This window comes from Salvelinus fontinalis, chromosome 27, assembly GCF_029448725.1.
Source record: "Salvelinus fontinalis isolate EN_2023a chromosome 27, ASM2944872v1, whole genome shotgun sequence".
NCBI lineage: Eukaryota > Metazoa > Chordata > Actinopteri > Salmoniformes > Salmonidae > Salvelinus > Salvelinus fontinalis.
The window spans coordinates 40081877-40100482 of NC_074691.1; the positions used below are offsets into that span (position 1 = coordinate 40081877).

Consider the following 18606-nt stretch of genomic DNA (forward strand, 5'->3'; position numbering starts at 1 on the left):
TTTTCTGCTCCCGGTTTGATCAGGCTTTATGAGCATGCTGCATGTAACCTGTCTTTGCCCGATGTTGAGAAACTTGCGTCTCAAAACCACATCGAAGACGTGGTGACTAAACATTCCCATCCCCACCAGTCATTACCAATGGTAGTCTGGTCCCAGATCTATTTGTGCTCTCTTTCAAACTCCTATGGTAATTGACATGCATGAGTTGGCAGGACAGCACAAACAGATCTGGGACCAGGCTATATCGATGAAGAGAGAACAGTACCTCAACAACATGGTCAGTGAGTGTGGGTATATGCATACAATAATGTGATTATTGTGGATAGTCAGATTAATATAATAGTTTGATTAAAACATTTAAATGCTTCGCAGGAAGAACAATTCCCCTAATGATCCTGATCTGAAATCAGGCTACCTGATCCTGTTTCCATGGACACATCTGAAATCAGGCTACCTGATCCTGTTTCCATGGATACATCTGAAATCAGGCTACCCGATCCTGTTTCTATGGACACATCTGAAATCAGGCTACCTGATCCTGTTTCCATGGACACATCTGAAATCAGACTACCTGATCCTGTTTCCATGGACACATCTGAAATCAGGCTACCTGATCCTGTTTCCATGGACACATCTGAAATCAGGCTACCCGATCCTGTTTCCATGGACACATCTGAAATCAGGCTACCCGATCCTGTTTCCATGGACACATCTGAAATCAGGCTACCTGATCCTGTTTCCATGGACACATCTGAAATCAGGCTACCTGATCCTGTTTCCATGGACACATCTGAAATCAGGCTACCTGATCCTGTTTCCATGGACACATCTGAAATCAGGCTACCCGATCCTGTTTCCATGGACACTACCTGATGGCACTCTGATAAATGTAGAAAATAAATGTTCTACCACAGCGAACATGTTATTTTTGGGAAGAATTTGGGAAGAAAACGACTTCTACTACGACGCTCCATTCAGCTGGGAGGCTCCTCGACCAATCGGTGCCCCCGCTCCTCGACTAACCAGTGCCCCTGCACATCGACTCTGTACCGGTGCCCCCGCTCCTCGACCAATCGGTGCCCCTGCACATCGACTCTGTACCGGTGCCCCCTGTATATAGCCTCGCTACGGGTTATTTTACTGCTGCTCTTTAATTATTTGTTACTTTTATTTCTTATTCTTATTTTTAAAAAAATTATTGTATTTTTTATTTATCTGCATTGTAGATAAGTAAGCAAGTAAGTAAGCATGTAAGTAAGCATTTCACTGTATTCGACGCATGTGAAATAACATTTGATTTGATGGCACATGCTGCAGATCAAATACACCGATTAAGGTTTTTACATATGCTAATAATTTGAAAGATTAAAGCAGCTGCTTTTCTAAACAATCGGCGTATGCTTCCCTGGATTATGTCCTTACGCAGATTAAGATAAGCAGAGTAAGGTGTTTACATGACTAATGCCATACTCAGCCTACTGCCTTCAATTAGTTTAATATCAAATTATTACTGTGCATGTAAATCTACTCAATGAGTCCTTTAGGTTACGATCATGAGCTAGCTATCATTAGCCAAATGTCAGCCTGGCTCTGTGGCAGGGAGGTAGAGGGTTTGGTATTCGTTAGCCTGGCTCTGTGGCAGGGAGGTAGAGGGTTTGGTATTCGTTAGCCTGGCTCTGTGGCAGGGAGGTAGAGGGTTTGGTCATCGTTAGCCTGGCTCTGTGGCAGGGAGGTAGAGGGTTTGGTATTCGTTAGCCTGGCTCTGTGTCAGGGAGGTAGAGGGTTTGGTATGCGTTAGCCTGGCTCTGTGGCAGGGAGGTAGAGGGTTTGGTATTCGTTAGCCTGGCTCTGTGGCAGGGAGGTAGAGGGTTTGGTATTCGTTAGCCTGGCTCTGTGGCAGGGAGGTAGAGGGTTTGGTATGCGTTAGCCTGGCTCTGTGGCAGGGAGGTAGAGGGTTTGGTATGCGTTAGCCTGGCTCTGTGGCAGGCAGGTAGAGGGTTTGGTCATCGTTAGCCTGGCTCTGTGGCAGGGAGGTAGAGGGTTTGGTATTCGTTAGCCTGGCTCTGTGGCAGGGAGGTAGAGGGTTTGGTCATCGTTAGCCTGGCTCTGTGGCAGGGAGGTAGAGGGTTTGGTATGCGTTAGCCTGGCTCTGTGGCAGGGAGGTAGAGGGTTTGGTCATCGTTAGCCTGGCTCTGTGGCAGGGAGGTAGAGGGTTTGGTATTCGTTAGCCTGGCTCTGTGGCAGGGAGGTAGAGGGTTTGGTCATCGTTAGCCTGGCTCTGTGGCAGGGAGGTAGAGGGTTTGGTATTCGTTAGCCTGGCTCTGTGGCAGGGAGGTAGAGGGTTTGGTATTCGTTAGCCTGGCTCTGTGGCAGGGAGGTAGAGGGTTTGGTATTCGTTAGCCTGGCTCTGTGGCAGGGAGGTAGAGGGTTTGGTATTCGTTAGCCTGGCTCTGTGGCAGGGAGGTAGAGGATTTGGTATTCATATGAGTGAAAATGCAGATGATCACATGATGTAAGAGACTACAGGATGTGGTTAATATCCAAGAGAAGAACTTCATCCCAAATACAATCCTATTACCTAAGTAGTGCACTACGTTTGACCAGAGTCCTATAAGTAGTGCACTACATTTGACCAGAGTCCTATAAGTAGTGCACTACGTTTGACCAGAGTCCTATAAGTAGTGCACTACGTTTGACCAGAGTCCTATAAGTAGTGCACTACGTTTGACCAGAGTCCTATGGGTCCTATAAGTAGTGCACTACGTTTGACCAGAGTCCTATGGGTCCTATAAGTAGTGCACTACATTTGACCAGAGTCCTATGGGTCCTATAAGTAGTGCACTACGTTTGACCAGAGTCCTATGGGTCCTATAAGTAGTGCACTACGTTTGACCAGAGTCCTATAAGTAGTGCACTACGTTTGACCAGGGTCCTATGGGTCCTATGAGTAGTGCACTACGTTTGACCAGAGTCCTATGGGTCCTATAAGTAGTGCACTACGTTTGACCAGGGTCCTATGGGTCCTATAAGTAGTGCACTACGTTTGACCAGAGTCCTATAAGTAGTGCACTACGTTTGACCAGAGTCCTATGGGTCCTATAAGTAGTGCACTACATTTGACCAGAGTCCTATGGGTCCTATAAGTAGTGCACTACGTTTGACCAGAGTCCTATGGGTCCTATAAGTAGTGCACTACGTTTGACCAGAGTCCTATAAGTAGTGCACTACGTTTGACCAGGGTCCTATGGGTCCTATGAGTAGTGCACTACGTTTGACCAGAGTCCTATGGGTCCTATAAGTAGTGCACTACGTTTGACCAGGGTCCTATGGGTCCTATAAGTAGTGCACTACGTTTGACCAGAGTCCTATAAGTAGTGCACTACATTTGACCAGAGTCCTATGAGTCCTATAAGTAGTGCACTACATTTGACCAGGGTCCAATGGGTCCTATAAGTAGTGCACTACGTTTGACCAGAGTCCTATGGGTCCTATAAGTAGTGCACTACGTTTGACCAGGGTCCTATGGGTCCTATAAGTAGTGCACTACGTTTGACCAGAGTCCTATGGGTCCTATAAGTAGTGCACTACGTTTGACCAGAGTCCTATGGGTCCTATAAGTAGTGCACTACGTTTGACCAGAGTCCTATAAGTAGTGCACTACGTTTGACCAGGGTCCTATGGGTCCTATAAGTAGTGCAATACGTTTGACCAGAGTCCTATGGGTCCTATAAGTAGTGCACTACGTTTGACCAGAGTCCTATGGGTCCTATAAGTAGTGCACTACGTTTGACCAGGGTCTTATGGGTCCTACAAGTAGTGCACTACGTTTGACCAGAGTCCTATGGGTCCTATAAGTAGTGCACTACGTTTGACCAGAGTCCTATGGGTCCTATAAGTAGTGCACTACGTTTGACCAGAGTCCTATGGGTCCTATAAGTAGTGCACTACGTTTGACCAGAGTCCTATAGGTCCTATAAGTAGTGCACTACGTTTGACCAGAGTCCTATGGGTCCTATAAGTAGTGCACTACGTTTGACCAGAGTCCTATAAGTAGTGCACTACGTTTGACCAGAGTCCTATAAGTAGTGCACTACGTTTGACCAGAGTCCTATAAGTAGTGCACTACGTTTGACCAGAGTCCTATGGGTCCTATAAGTAGTGCACTACGTTTGACCAGGGTCCTATAGGTCCTATAAGTAGTGCACTACGTTTGACCAGGGTCCTATGGGTCCTATAAGTAGTGCACTACGTTTGACCAGGGTCCTATAGGTCCTATAAGTAGTGCACTACGTTTGACCAGGGTCCTATGGGTCCTATAAGTAGTGCACTACGTTTGACCAGAGTCCTATAAGTAGTGCACTACGTTTGACCAGAGTCCTATAAGTAGTGCACTACGTTTGACCAGGGTCCTATGGGTCCTATAAGTAGTGCACTACGTTTGACCAGAGTCCTATGGGTCCTATAAGTAGTGCACTACGTTTGACCAGAGTCCTATAAGTAGTGCACTACGTTTGACCAGGGTCCAATGGGTCCTATAAGTAGTGCACTACGTTTGACCAGAGTCCTATAAGTAGTGCACTACGTTTGACCAGGGTCCTATGGGTCCTATAAGTAGTGCACTACGTTTGACCAGGGTCCAATGGGTCCTATAAGTAGTGCACTACGTTTGACCAGAGTCCTATGGGTCCTATAAGTAGTGCACTACGTTTAACCAGGGTCCTATGGGTCCTATAAGTAGTGCACTACGTTTGACCAGGGTCCTATGGGTCCTATAAGTAGTGCACTACGTTTGACCAGGGTCTTATAAGTAGTGCACTACGTTTGACCAGAGTCCTATGGGTCCTATAAGTAGTGCACTACGTTTGACCAGAGTCCTATAAGTAGTGCACTACGTTTGACCAGAGTCCTATAAGTAGTGCACTACGTTTGACCAGAGTCCTATAAGTAGTGCACTACGTTTGACCAGGGTCCTATGGGTCCTATAAGTAGTGCACTACATTTGACCAGAGTCCTATGGGTCCTATAAGTAGTGCACTACGTTTGACCAGAGTCCTATAAGTAGTGCACTACGTTTGACCAGGGTCCTATGGGTCCTATTAGTAGTGCACTGCGTTTGACCAGAGTCCTATGGGTCCTATAAGTAGTGCACTACGTTTGACCAGAGTCCTATGGGTCCTATAAGTAGTGCACTACGTTTGACCAGAGTCCTATAAGTAGTGCACTACGTTTGACCAGAGTCCTATGGGTCCTATAAGTAGTGCACTACGTTTGACCAGAGTCCTATGGGTCCTATAAGTAGTGCACTACGTTTGACCAGGGTCCAATGGGTCCTATAAGTAGTGCACTGCGTTTGACCAGGGTCCTATAAGTAGTGCACTACGTTTGACCAGAGTCCTATGGGTCCTATAAGTAGTGCACTACGTTTGACCAGGGTCCAATGGGTCCTATAAGTAGTGCACTACGTTTGACCAGGGTCCTATGGGTCCTATAAGTAGTGCACTACGTTTGACCAGAGTCCTATGGGTCCTATAAGTAGTGCACTACATTTGACCAGAGTCCTATGGGTCCTATAAGTAGTGCACTACATTTGACCAGAGTCCTATGGGTCCTATAAGTAGTGCACTACATTTGACCAGAGTCCTATGGGTCCTATAAGTACTAAACCATGTAGAGAATAATGTGACATTTGGAACGCAGTCCAAGCATCATTGCAATTAATTTTCCAGTCAAGTCCTGACTACGGCAAAGCACTGGGCCATATGATTATCAGTGGCTGAGTCTTTTCCCAATTGTCCCCATGTCTCTCTCTCTACAGACACTGACATAATATCTGTGGGATGGTCTAGGAGTGGAGAAGACTGACAAAAACCAGTGGTTTACACTCATCTCAATTGGCTTGGTCAGATACACCCATAACCAGACTTGCGTGAATAGCTACATTCAGGTATGGAGTAATGAGATCGCAGCCGCTGCAGTACAAGATAAACAGCCACCTGACTGTATGAAGTTCCCCGTAGGTCTATACAACATAACCTAAGACAATTTGAGCAATGCTTGACATGAACACATTGGCCAAAAACCCCAGCCAGATGTAATGCCGTCTCTCTCTCTCTCACTCTGTTTAAGCAATCAGTCGATTATGTAACTCTGGCCAAGGAGGATTCCATGATGTTTTCATAATTAGTCTCTAATATTTCCTAATCTAGACTGTCCTCCCCACATCTCTCATACACATATCTCTCTCACACACACATCTCTCTCACACACACATCTCTCTCACACACACATCTCTCACACACACACATCTCTCTCACACACATATCTCTCTCACACACATATCTCTCTCACACACATATCTCTCTCACACACACATCTCTCTCACACACACATCTCTCTCACACACACATCTCTCTCACACACACATCTCTCTCACACACACATCTCTCTCACACACACATCTCTCTCACACACACATCTCTCTCACACACACATCTCTCACACACACACACACACACACACACATCTCACACACACACACACACACACACACACACGACTAAACCACAGAGGACTGAGACTGCATAATGGTGTGGTCAGTTGCGAAAAAACAGAACTCATAGTGCGTGTCCCGAAATGGCACCCTATTCCCTATGGGCCCTGATCAAAAGTAGTGCACTATATAGGGAATAGAGTACAATTTGGACCAGGTTATAGCACTACGAAACAGAAGCAGGTACTGTATTGTTGACACAAAGGAATTGTGAAATCTGGATATAGTTCTAGAAGTGTTGTTGCTGTCTCAGGACGTTTCATTACCGCTCAATGGCTTTCTGTCTCTTGCCGTCTCGGTTGTCTCTTTCATTTCTTTTTTCTATTAAAGATTCTGTTCCACTATATAGTGCACTACTTTAGACCAGGGATATATGGCACCCTGATCCCTATATAGGGCACTACTTTAGACCAGGGCCCATAGGGAATAGGATGCCATTTCGGAAGCACCCTATGATACAATGTTTATACATACCACGTGGATTGACTTAGAAAACACTAGTCAGGGGTCGAGTAGAGCTCCAACTCACTCCTAGAGCATGCATCCCAAACGGAACCCTATTCCCTGGTCAAAAGTAGTGCACTATAAAGGGAATTGGGTGCCATTTTGGGACAGTCCTATACTACTCCTACAGTATTCATGAGTCGTAAGTGAGTCGCCTCCTGCCTGCTAGCTAGGTCTAGTTGTGGCATGGCTAGCTGCTAGCTAGGTCTAGTTGTGGCATGGCTAGCTAGGTCTAGTTGTGGCATGGCTAGCTGCTAGCTAGGTATAGTTGTGGCATGGCTAGCTGTCAGCTAGGTCTAGTTGTGGCATGGCTAGCTGCTAGCTAGGTCTAGTTGTGGCATGGCTAGCTAGGTCTAGTTGTGGCATGGCTAGCTGTTAGCTAGGTCTAGTTGTTTTATGGCTAGCTGTCAGCTAGGTCTAGTTGTTGCATGGCTAGCTGCTAGCTAGGTCTAGTTGTGGCATGGCTAGCTAGGTCTAGTTGTGGCATGGCTAGCTGCTAGCTAGGTATAGTTGTGGCATGGCTAGCTGTCAGCTAGGTCTAGTTGTGGCATGGCTAGCTGCTAGCTAGGTCTAGTTGTGGCATGGCTAGCTAGGTCTAGTTGTGGCATGGCTAGCTGTTAGCTAGGTCTAGTTGTTTTATGGCTAGCTGTCAGCTAGGTCTAGTTGTTGCATGCTAGCTGCTAGCTAGGTCTAGTTGTGGCATGGCTAGCTGCTAGCTAGGTCTAGTTGTGGCATGGCTAGCTAGGTCTAGTTGTGGCATGGCTAGCTGCTAGCTAGGTATAGTTGTGGCATGGCTAGCTGTCAGCTAGGTCTAGTTGTTGCATGGCTAGCTGCTAGCTAGGTCTAGTTGTGGCATGGCTAGCTAGGTCTAGTTGTGGCATGGCTAGCTGTTAGCTAGGTCTAGTTGTTTTATGGCTAGCTGCTAGCTAGGTCTAGTTGTGGCATGGTTAGCTAGGTCTAGTTGTGGCATGGTTAGCTAGGTCTAGTTGTGGCATGGCTAGCTGTTAGCTAGGTCTAGTTGTTTTATGGCTAGCTGTCAGCTAGGTCTAGTTGTTGCATGGCTAGCTGCTAGCTAGGTCTAGTTGTGGCATAGCTAGCTGTCAGCTAGGTCTAGTTGTTGCATGGCTAGCTGTTAGCTAGGTCTAGTTGTGGCATGGCTAGCTGCTAGCTAGGTCTAGTTGTGGCATGGCTAGCTGTCAGCTAGGTCTAGTTGTTGCATGGCTAGCTGCTAGCTAGGTCTAGTTGTGGCATGGCTAGCTAGGTCTAGTTGTGGCATGGCTAGCTGTTAGCTAGGTCTAGTTGTTTTATGGCTAGCTGCTAGCTAGGTCTAGTTGTGGCATGGTTAGCTAGGTCTAGTTGTGGCATGGTTAGCTAGGTCTAGTTGTGGCATGGCTAGCTGTTAGCTAGGTCTAGTTGTTTTATGGCTAGCTGTCAGCTAGGTCTAGTTGTTGCATGGCTAGCTGCTAGCTAGGTCTAGTTGTGGCATAGCTAGCTGTCAGCTAGGTCTAGTTGTTGCATGGCTAGCTGTTAGCTAGGTCTAGTTGTGGCATGGCTAGCTGCTAGCTAGGTCTAGTTGTGGCATGGCTAGCTGCAATGAGTCTAGTGTCGGGGAGGGAGCAGGCTTGGCTATCCCCTCTCTCCAGAGAGAAAGGCATTTCTACTTAAAATAAACCCAGAGAGAGCAAGAGAAATCCGTGCTGCTTGCCAACCCTCTCCCTTAATCAAATTCAAAAAATAAAATAAAATGTTATTTGTCACATGCGCCGAATACAACAGCTGTAGACCTTGCTGTGAAATGCTGAATACAACAGCTGTAGACCTTGCTGTGAAATGCTGAATACAACAGCTGTAGACCTTGCTGTGAAATGCTGAATACAACAGCTGTAGACCTTGCTGTGAAATGATGAATACAACAGCTGTAGACCTTGCTGTGAAATGCTGAATACAACAGCTGTAGACCTGACAGTGAAATGCTGACTACAACAGGTGTAGACCTTACAGTGAAATGATGAATACAACAGGTGTAGTAGACCTTACAGGGAAATGCTGAATACAACAGGTGTAGACCTTGCTGTGAAATGCTGAATACAACAGCTGTAGACCTTACAGTGAAATGCTGAATACAACAGGTGTAGACCTTGCTGTGAAATGCTGAATACAACAGGTGTAGACCTTGCTGTGAAATGCTGAATACAACAGGTGGAGACCTTGCTGTGAAATGCTGACTACAACAGGTGTAGACCTGACAGTGAAATTCTGAATACAACAGCTGTAGACCTTACAGTGAAATGCTTACTTACAAGCCCTTAAACAGTGCAGTAAAGAAAAATAAGAGTTAAGAAAGTATTTACTAAAAGAATCTGAAGTTAAAAATAAATACAAATGGAAAAATGTATAATTAAAGAGCAACAATAAAATAACAGTAACGAGGCTATATACAGGGGGTACCGGTACAGAGTCAATGTGGAGGCTATATACAGGAAGTACCGGTACAGAGTCAATGTGGAGGCTATATACAGGAAGTACCGGTACAGAGTCAATGTGGAGGCTATATACAGGGGGTACCGGTACAGAGTCAATGTGTGGGGGGACAGGTTAGTCAAGGTAAATTGTACATGTGGTAGTGGTAAAGTGACTATGCATAGATAATAAACAGAGAGTAGCAGCAGCGTAAAATGGGGGGGGGGGGGGGGTCAATGCAAATAGTCCAGGTAGCCATTTGATTATCTGTTCAGGAGTCTTATAGCTTGGGCGTAGAAGCTGTTAAGAAGCCTTTTGGACCTAGACTTGGCGCTCCGGTACCACTTGCTGTGCGGTAGCAGAGAGAACAGTCTATGACTAGGGAGGGTGCAGATAAACCATAGCAGTGTTCCATTTACGTGGAAACCATCCCACGGATGAGCCCGGGCAGGCAGTCAGGTAGGTACTGTAAGTAGGCAGGTAGGTAGGTAGGTAGGTAGGTAGGTACTGTAAGTATGCAGACAGGCAGGCAGGTACTGTAAGTAGGCAGGCAGGCAGGTACTGTAAGTTGGCAGGCAGGTAGGTAGGTTGGTAGGTACTGTAAGTATGCAGACAGGCAGGCAGGTACTGTAAGTAGGCAGGCAGGCAGACAGGCAGGCAGGCAGGTACTGTAAGTAGGCAGGCAGACAGGCAGGCAGGCAGGTACTGTAAGTAGGCAGGCAGACAGGCAGGCAGGTACTGTAAGTAGGCAGGCAGGCAGGTACTATAAGTAGGCAGGTAGAAACTAAGTAGGCAGGCAGGTAGACAGGTGGGTACTGTAAGTAGGCAGGCAGGTACTGTAAGTAGGCAGTCAGGCAGGTACTGTAAGTAGGCAGGCAGGTACTGTAAGTAGGCTGGCAGGCAGGTACTGTAAGTAGGCAGGCAGGCAGGCAGGCAGGTACTGTAAGTAGGCAGGCAGGCAGGCACTGTAAGTAGGCAGGCAGGCAGGCAGGTACTGTAAGTAGGCAGGCAGGCAGGTAGGCAGGCAGGTACTGTAAGTAGGCAGGCAGGCAGGCACTGTAAGTAGGCAGGCAGGCAGGCAGGTACTGTAAGTAGGCAGGCAGGCAGGTAGGCAGGCAGGTACTGTAAGTAGGCAGGCAGGTGCTGTAAGTAGGCAGGCAGGCAGACAGGCAAAGTAGAGACAACCAGTCACCTCTGGCCTATATAGACACAATGACACAATCGTATAGAGATCTACCAATATTAGTTACTCCATAGACAGGAGTGGGTTGTAGGAACCTATTACAGTCAAATAAGTTACTTAAAAAACGAAGAGGAGCATGAGCCTGTCTATTACTGTGATGGGTTCTGATTTCTTAACCTTTGAAATATACTTATTAATTTCACTGAGGGGGAGAGGATAATGTATAACGTTTACATTATGTCAGGATGTGTTATTGTTAACCATCAGGGATCCTATGGGAGGAGAAGAGACACAGTCTGGTACCAGTCACCATGACAGCCGTGAGTTGTGGGAGGAGTGAGGAATTTGGGCAGAGGTCAGGTTAGATGAAGTGAGGAAGAATGTATATCACTAATCTGCTGGATAGCAACAGAGGTATATTATTGGCTGTTCAGATGTGTCAGGAGGAGGCTCAGCATTGGAGAAAGGGTTAAATACCAGCGCTTGTGTGAATATGTTCGTTGTCTTATGCAGCTGTATGACCCAGTGGGTGAATAAACTTGGTTGGAGCTTGATTAAGCGTCCGTGAGTTTTTTTTACTCTGTTTATTTAGAACCTACTGTAACAACTGTTTTTCCACTAGGTCCCTCTTGGTCTTTTGGGGCACACAATAAGCTCGGCTTGGCTCATGTAATAGTATAACTTTAGTACGTCCCCTCGCCCCGACACGGGCGCGAACCAGGGACCCTCTGCACACATCAACAACAGTCACCCACGAAGCGTCGTTAGCCATCGCTCCACAAAAGCCACGGCCCTTGCCGAGCAAGGGGCAACACTACTAATAGGTTTCAGAGAAAGTGACGTAACTGATTGAAACGCTACTAGCGCGTACCCGCTAACTAGCTAGCCATTTCACATCCGTTACACTCACATGCTGAACGTGTGCGGGTCCAAAGAGAATGTCCCCCTCCCTGTGTGTCTCCACTGCATTCAGACCAGGCCATATAAGTGTCAGGTCCACTGATATGAAATGTTATCAGATATAATGACAAATCTAACCAGACTAAAGGCGTTCGGGTTTGCTCCTAGCAGAACTCGGCTAGGTGAATCGAACATCTGTGCACGCATATTCCCTAAAGACCTTCGCTTGAATTTTTTTTTAAATGCCAAAACTTTACTGTTGTTTGTCCCTCTTGAGCCACCACAGCCAGTACATTTCCTTAAAATAGCCCAAATTAATCTAAAATAAATCAAGAAATCTGTCATGAGTTTCAACGTTTTTGCCAAAGAAATCTTAGTCAAGCAAATTTACATCTAACTGAAATGTATGTTGCATAATTTTTCAAGTGAACAAATTTGTATGAAAACTAGTCATCTCTTGTTGAATGACAACAAATACTTAATTGAAAAATCCCGTCCACAGTTCCCACCCTATATAGTTCCCTACATTTGGCAAATCTGACCTTAACTCTATCCTCCTGATTCTTGCTTACAAGCAAAAAGTCAAACAGGAAGGACCAGTGACACGCTCAATACCAAAGTGCGGTCAGATGAAGTGGTTGCTAAGCTACAGGACTGTTTTGCTAGCACAGACTGGAATATGTTCTGGGATTCATCCAATAACATTGAGGTTAGCACATCAGTCGCTGGCTTCATTAACAAGAGCAATGACCTCGTCGTCCCCACAGTGACCGTACGTACATATCCCAACCAGAAGCCATGGATTACAAGCAACAGCTGCAGTGAGCTAAAGCTTTCAAGGAGCTTGACACTAATCTGGAACGCTTATAAGAAATCCTGCTACGCCCTCCGACGAACCAATCAAGCCAGCTAGTAAGTGTCATTAATAACATTTTCTACCTCTCCCTGACCCAATCTGTAATACCTACAGGTTTAAAGCAGACCAACATAGTCCCTGTGCCCAAGAACTCCAAGGTAACCTGCCTAAATGACTACCGCCCTGTAGCACTCCCATCTGTAGCCATGAAATGCTTTGAAAGGCTGGTCATGGCTCACATCAACACCATCCCAGAAACCCCAGACCTACTCCAATTTGCATACCTCCCCAACAGATCCACAGATGATGCAATCTCTATTGCACTCCACCCTGCCCTTTCACACCTGGATAAAAGGAACTACAGTTCTACAGCTGCACCATCAAGAGCAGCCTTACTGGTTTCATCACCGCCTGGTATGGCAACTGCTCGGTCTCCGGTCGCAATGCGCTACAGAAGGTAGTGCGTACGGCCCAGTACATCACTGGAGCTGAGCCTCCTGCCATCCAGGCCACCCTAGTCATAGACTGTTCTCTCTGCTACAGCACGGCAAGCGGTACCGGAGCGCCAAGTCTGGTACCAAAAGGCTCCTGAACAGCTTCTACCCTCAACCCATTAGACTGCTGAACAGTTAATCAAAATGGCCACCCGCACTATTTACATTGACCCCCTTATTTTATTCATATTATTGTCACTGACTCTCTTGCACAGGCTCGACGTACACTCACTGGACTCTAACCACACACTCACACATATAACCCTGACACTGCAACACACACAGACACCCTTTCACACTCTGCTGCTAACTCTGTTTATTACTTCTACTGATTGCCTAGTCACTTTACCCCTACCTATATGTACAGTACCAGTCCAAAGTTTGGACACACCTACTCATTCAAGGGTTTTTATTTTTTACATTGTAGAATAATAGTGAAGATATCAACACTATGAAATAACACATATGGAAACATGTAGTAACCAAAAAAAAAAAAAAAGAAAAGTCAAACAAATCTAAATATATTTTATTTATATAGCTTCTTCAATCTAGCCACCCTGTTATTTGATTAAAAAAAAATGTTTTACCTCTGTATGGAACACCCTATGGGCCCTGGTCAAAAGTAGTGAACTATATAGGGTATAGGGTACCATTTCAGACACAGCCAGTGACTGAGAACATTTCCAAGATGTACTACTGCACCAGGCAGTTTGTTTCCCTGATGGAACCCTAACAGCCCTATAAAACACTGTATAACCAAGCCCTATAAAACACTATATAACCAGGCCCTATAAAACACTGTATAACCAAGCCCTATAAAACACTATATAACCAGGCCCTATCAAACACTGTATAACCAAGCCCTATAAAACACTATATAACCAGGCCCTATCAAACACTGTATAACCAAGCCCTATAAAACACTATATAACCAGGCCCTATCAAACACTGTATAACCAAGCCCTATAAAACACTGTATAACCAAGCCCTATAAAACACTGTATAACCAAGCCCTATAAAACACTGTATAACCAGGCCCTATAAAACACTACATAACCAGGCCCTATAAAACACTGTATAACCAAGCCCTATAAAACACTATATAACCAGGCCCTATCAAACACTGTATAACCAGGCCCTATAAAACACTGTATAACCAGGCCCTATAAAACACTACATAACCAGGCCCTATAAAACACTGTATAACCAGGCCCTATAAAACACTGTATAACCAAGCCCTATAAAACACTGTATAACCAAGCCCTATCAAACACTGTATAACCAGGCCCTATCAAACACTGTATAACCAGGCCCTATAAAACACTGTATAACCAGGCCCTATCAAACACTACATAACCAGGCCCTATCAAACACTGTACAACCAGGCCCTATCAAACACTGTATAACCAGGCCCTATAAAACACTATATAACCAGGCCCTATAAAACACTATATAACCAGGCCCTATAAAACACTATATAACCAGGCCCTATAAAACACTATATAACCAGGCCCTATAAAACACTATATAACCAGGCCCTATCAAACACTGTATAACCAGGCCCTATAAAACACTGTACAACCAAGCCCTATAAAACACTGTATAACCAGGCCCTATAAAACACTATATAACCAGGCCCTATCAAACACTGTACAACCAGGCCCTATAAAACACTATATAACCAGGCCCTATCAAACACTGTATAACCAGGCCCTATAAAACACTGTATAACCAAGCCCTATCAAACACTATATAACCAGGCCCTATCAAACACTGTACAACCAGGCCCTATAAAACACTGTACAACCAGGCCCTATAAAACACTATATAACCAGGCCCTATCAAACACTGTACAACCAGGCCCTATAAAACACTATATAACCAGGCCCTATCAAACACTATATAACCAGGCCCTATCAAACACTATATAACCAGGCCCTATAAAACACTATATAACCAGGCCCTATCAAACACTGTATAACCAGGCACTATAAAACACTGTACAACCAGGCCCTATAAAACACTGTAATATGGTTATGTCAGGAAGAGAGCGAGAGCGAGAGACAGAGACAGAGACAGAGCGAGAGACAGAGAGAAAGAGAGAGCAAACACAGCTTGTCTGCAGCCTTTTTATAAGGTAATTTTGATAAAGACGATGAGACTTGAATAGGCTACTTACTCACAAGTTGGACTGCAATCCTCTTCTACCAATGGTGGAGCAGTGTTTTGGCCACTGCAAAGACATATGAATAATAGTTATTTTAACTCGTATAACCTTCGTTTCAAAATAGGACAAACATGCTTCAGATAGATAGATACAGTTGAAGTCAGAAGTTTACATACACTGAGGTTGGAGTCATGAAAACTCGTTTGAAAACCACTCCACAAATTCCTTGTTAACAAACTATAGTTTTGGCAAGTCGGTTAGGACATCTACTTTGTGCATGACACGAGTAATTTTTCCAACAATTGTTTACATACAGATTATTTCACTTATAATTCATTGTATCACAATTCCAGTGGGTCAGAAGTTTACATACACTAAGTTGACTGTGCCTTTAAACAGCTTGGAAAATTCCAGAAAATTATGTCATGGCTTTAGAAGCTTCTGATAGGCTAATTGACATCATTTGAGTCAAGTGGAGGTGTACCTGTGGATGTATTTCAAGGCCTACCTTCAAACGCAGTGCCTCTTTGCTTGAAATCATGGGAAAATCAAAAGAAATCAGCCAAGACCTCAGAAAAAAATTGTAGACCTCCACAAGTCTGGTTCATCCTTGGGAGCAACTTCCAAACGCCTGAAGGTACCACGTTCATCTGTACAAACAATAGTACGCGAGTATAAACACCATGGGACCATGCAGCCGTCATACCGCTCAGGAAGAGACGCGTTCTGTCTCCTAGAGATGAACGTACTTTGGTGTGAAAAGTGCAAATCAATCCCAGAACAGCAAAGGACCTTGTGAAGTTGCTGGAGGAAACAGGTACAAAAGTATCTATATCCACAGTAAAATGAGTCCTATATCGACATAACCTGAAAGGCCGCTCAGCAAGGAAGAAGCCACTGCTCCAAAACCGCCATAAAAAAGCCAGACTACCGTTTGCAACTGTACATGGGGACAAAGATCGTACTTTTTGGAGAAATGTCCTCTGGTCTGATGAAACAAAAATATAACTGTTTGGCCATAATGACCATCATTATGTTTGGAGGAAAAGGGGGATGCTTGCAAGCCGAAGAACACCATCCTAACCGTGAAGCACGGGGGTGGCAACATCATGGTGTGGGGGTGCTTTGTTGCAGGAGTGACTGGTGCACTTCACAAAATAGATGGCACCATGAGGAAGGAAAATTATGTGCATATATTGAAGTAACATCAAGACATAAGTCAGGAAGTTAAATCTTGGTCACAAATGGGTCTTCCAAATGGACAATGACCCCAAGCATACTTCCAAAGTTGTGGCAAAATGGCTTAAAGACAACAAAGTCGAGGTATTGGAGTGGCCATGACAAAGCCCTGACCTCAATCCTATATACAAAGCGTGTGCGAGCAAGGAGGCCTACAAACCTGACTCAGTTACACCAGCTCTATCAGGAGGAATGGGCCAAAATTCAGCTTGTGGAAGGCTACCTGAAACGTTTGACCCAAGTTAAACAATTTAAAGGCAATGCTACCAAATACTAATTCAGTGTATGTAAACCTCTGACCCACTGTGAATGTAATGAAAGAAATAAAAACTGAAATAAATGATTCTCTCTACTATTATTCTGACATTTCACATTATTAAAATAAAGTGGTGATCTTAATTGACCTAAGACAGGGAATTTTTACTAGGATTAAATGTCTGGAATTGTGGAAAAGTGAGTTTAAATGTATTTGGCTAAGGCGTATGTAAACTTCCGACATCAACTGTATAGATAGATATAATATGAAGGTTCTAAATGGTGAGGAGGGATGAGGCTGATAATGATTCATAATGATAATAAACATAGCATAAACGCAATCGAATGAATTCCCATGAACATGGAAATGAGTTTACAAATTAACCCTTGTAACATCAAGTCAAACAAATATCCGACTGTCTGTGTGAAACACTTGAGTGTGCTTCTACTCTGCTACAGTAGCCTAACAAAGCAAAGTGAAACAAGTGCGAATTGCAATTTTGCTAATTTCATTGCCCACACAAATAAAATAATCAAGAAAACTAAAGCAAAAAGTTTCTCCCCATCCTACGAAAGAATGTATTTCGGTCTATTCTAGACGTTATGTTCTAAATAGGCCACTGTCGATAGCCCACAGTAATGTCTCGTCTATAACAAACTTACGTAACGTTGAAATTGGCAGCGTGGACAATATTCAGACTTCCACCGCTTCGTTAATGTAACAGCGAAAAATCTATTTTCGCACATTTCTACAATAGTGTTCAAAACTGCACGGGATATTCATTCGATACTTAGTATCCATTTGATGGAGATTTAAAACGCAGTTGTAACAATCTAACGTTACCTAACAACAAAGAGATATTGTACACATGAAATAAATAAAAAATCCACGACAAAAAAAATTACAATAGTAGTAGTGCTATAAATCTCGGGATTGCAAGCTAAAACTCGTAAAATATCCTAGTTGTAAAATAATACAATTATGAAAACGATAAAAACAAAACTTTTTCATAAATGTTTTTATTATGTATAACAAAAATGAACTGTTAATCGACTTAGTCGAAGGTTCATAAACCAAGCCAGAAGTAATTGGTTAATTTACCTTTATTAGGTCCAATATCCGAGGTGATATAATATGTGTCTGTAATTTGTGAATCGGACGTAGCTACGTTTTGAGACTAAAAATCGAAAAATCGTTGCGTCAGTCCGTTTAAATACTGATCAGTATCTGGGAGGGTACGGGAATGCGGAACTTGCTGTCCCAGACGTAAGCGTGGATAGAAATAGACCGCAGGGCTAAATGGAAGGGGAAAAAAATAAATAAGCATTGTTCGCTCCACCCCTAGCAACCAAAAAACACACAACATTCTGATGTGAGGAAACTTTCAGCTTCCGCTGTTGGAGTGTGTCGTCACTAGTTGCCATAGCCACAAAGTCATAGACCCCGCCTATTTCTACAATTTCTCTTCTTATTCATGTCATTTTAAAACATACATTTTACCTTAACCCTAACCTTAACCACACCGCTAACATTATGCCTAACACAAACATTAAATGAAGACCAAAAAGCGCATTTTTGGTTTCATGTTCATTGTTTTAACGCCAAATTGTTTTTATAAACATACATGTATTACTTATTTATACATTTGACATACATATGTACAAGCAAAGAAAGTGAATTTGGAAAGATGATGGACTATAATTAGTGCTTTGTTGTTGTTGTTGACACAGTTTTCATGTCTGTGTTGTGCGCGCGCACGCACGCACACAAGAGACCGCAACCGGAGAGCGAGAGCGAGATCAGTTTCATATAGATTTCCCTTCAGCATGTCGCACTATGGTCGCACCTGCTCTTATTTGGTGTTCTTGGGTCCTATTTAAGGGGTTCAGGAATTCTATTGGTGCCCTCTTACGACTCCAGGGGATAGATTTCAACTGTTACTAATAAGATATTTAGGATGTCGATGTTTTGCAACAGATGTTTTGACCCGCTAACCT

The 18606-nt window shown here is 44.2% G+C and overlaps 1 protein-coding gene across 3 annotated transcripts in view; it reads right to left on the reverse strand.

Moving 5' to 3' along the window:
- Positions 1 to 17876, reverse strand: part of LOC129825566 (jun dimerization protein 2-like) — a 34029-nt gene extending 16153 nt beyond the window's left edge. Inside the window, exons 1-3 of one of the 3 annotated variants that reach the window (XM_055885752.1) lie at positions 17711 to 17876; positions 15623 to 15764; positions 15127 to 15180 (exon numbers count right to left, since the gene is read on the reverse strand). The gene's annotated coding sequence lies outside the window, so the exon portion shown is untranslated. The remainder of the gene's footprint in view (positions 1 to 15126; positions 15181 to 15622; positions 15765 to 17710) is intronic. The other 2 variants (XM_055885751.1, XM_055885750.1) reach the window with 2 other exon arrangements.
- Positions 17877 to 18606: the final 730 nt, after the last annotated feature.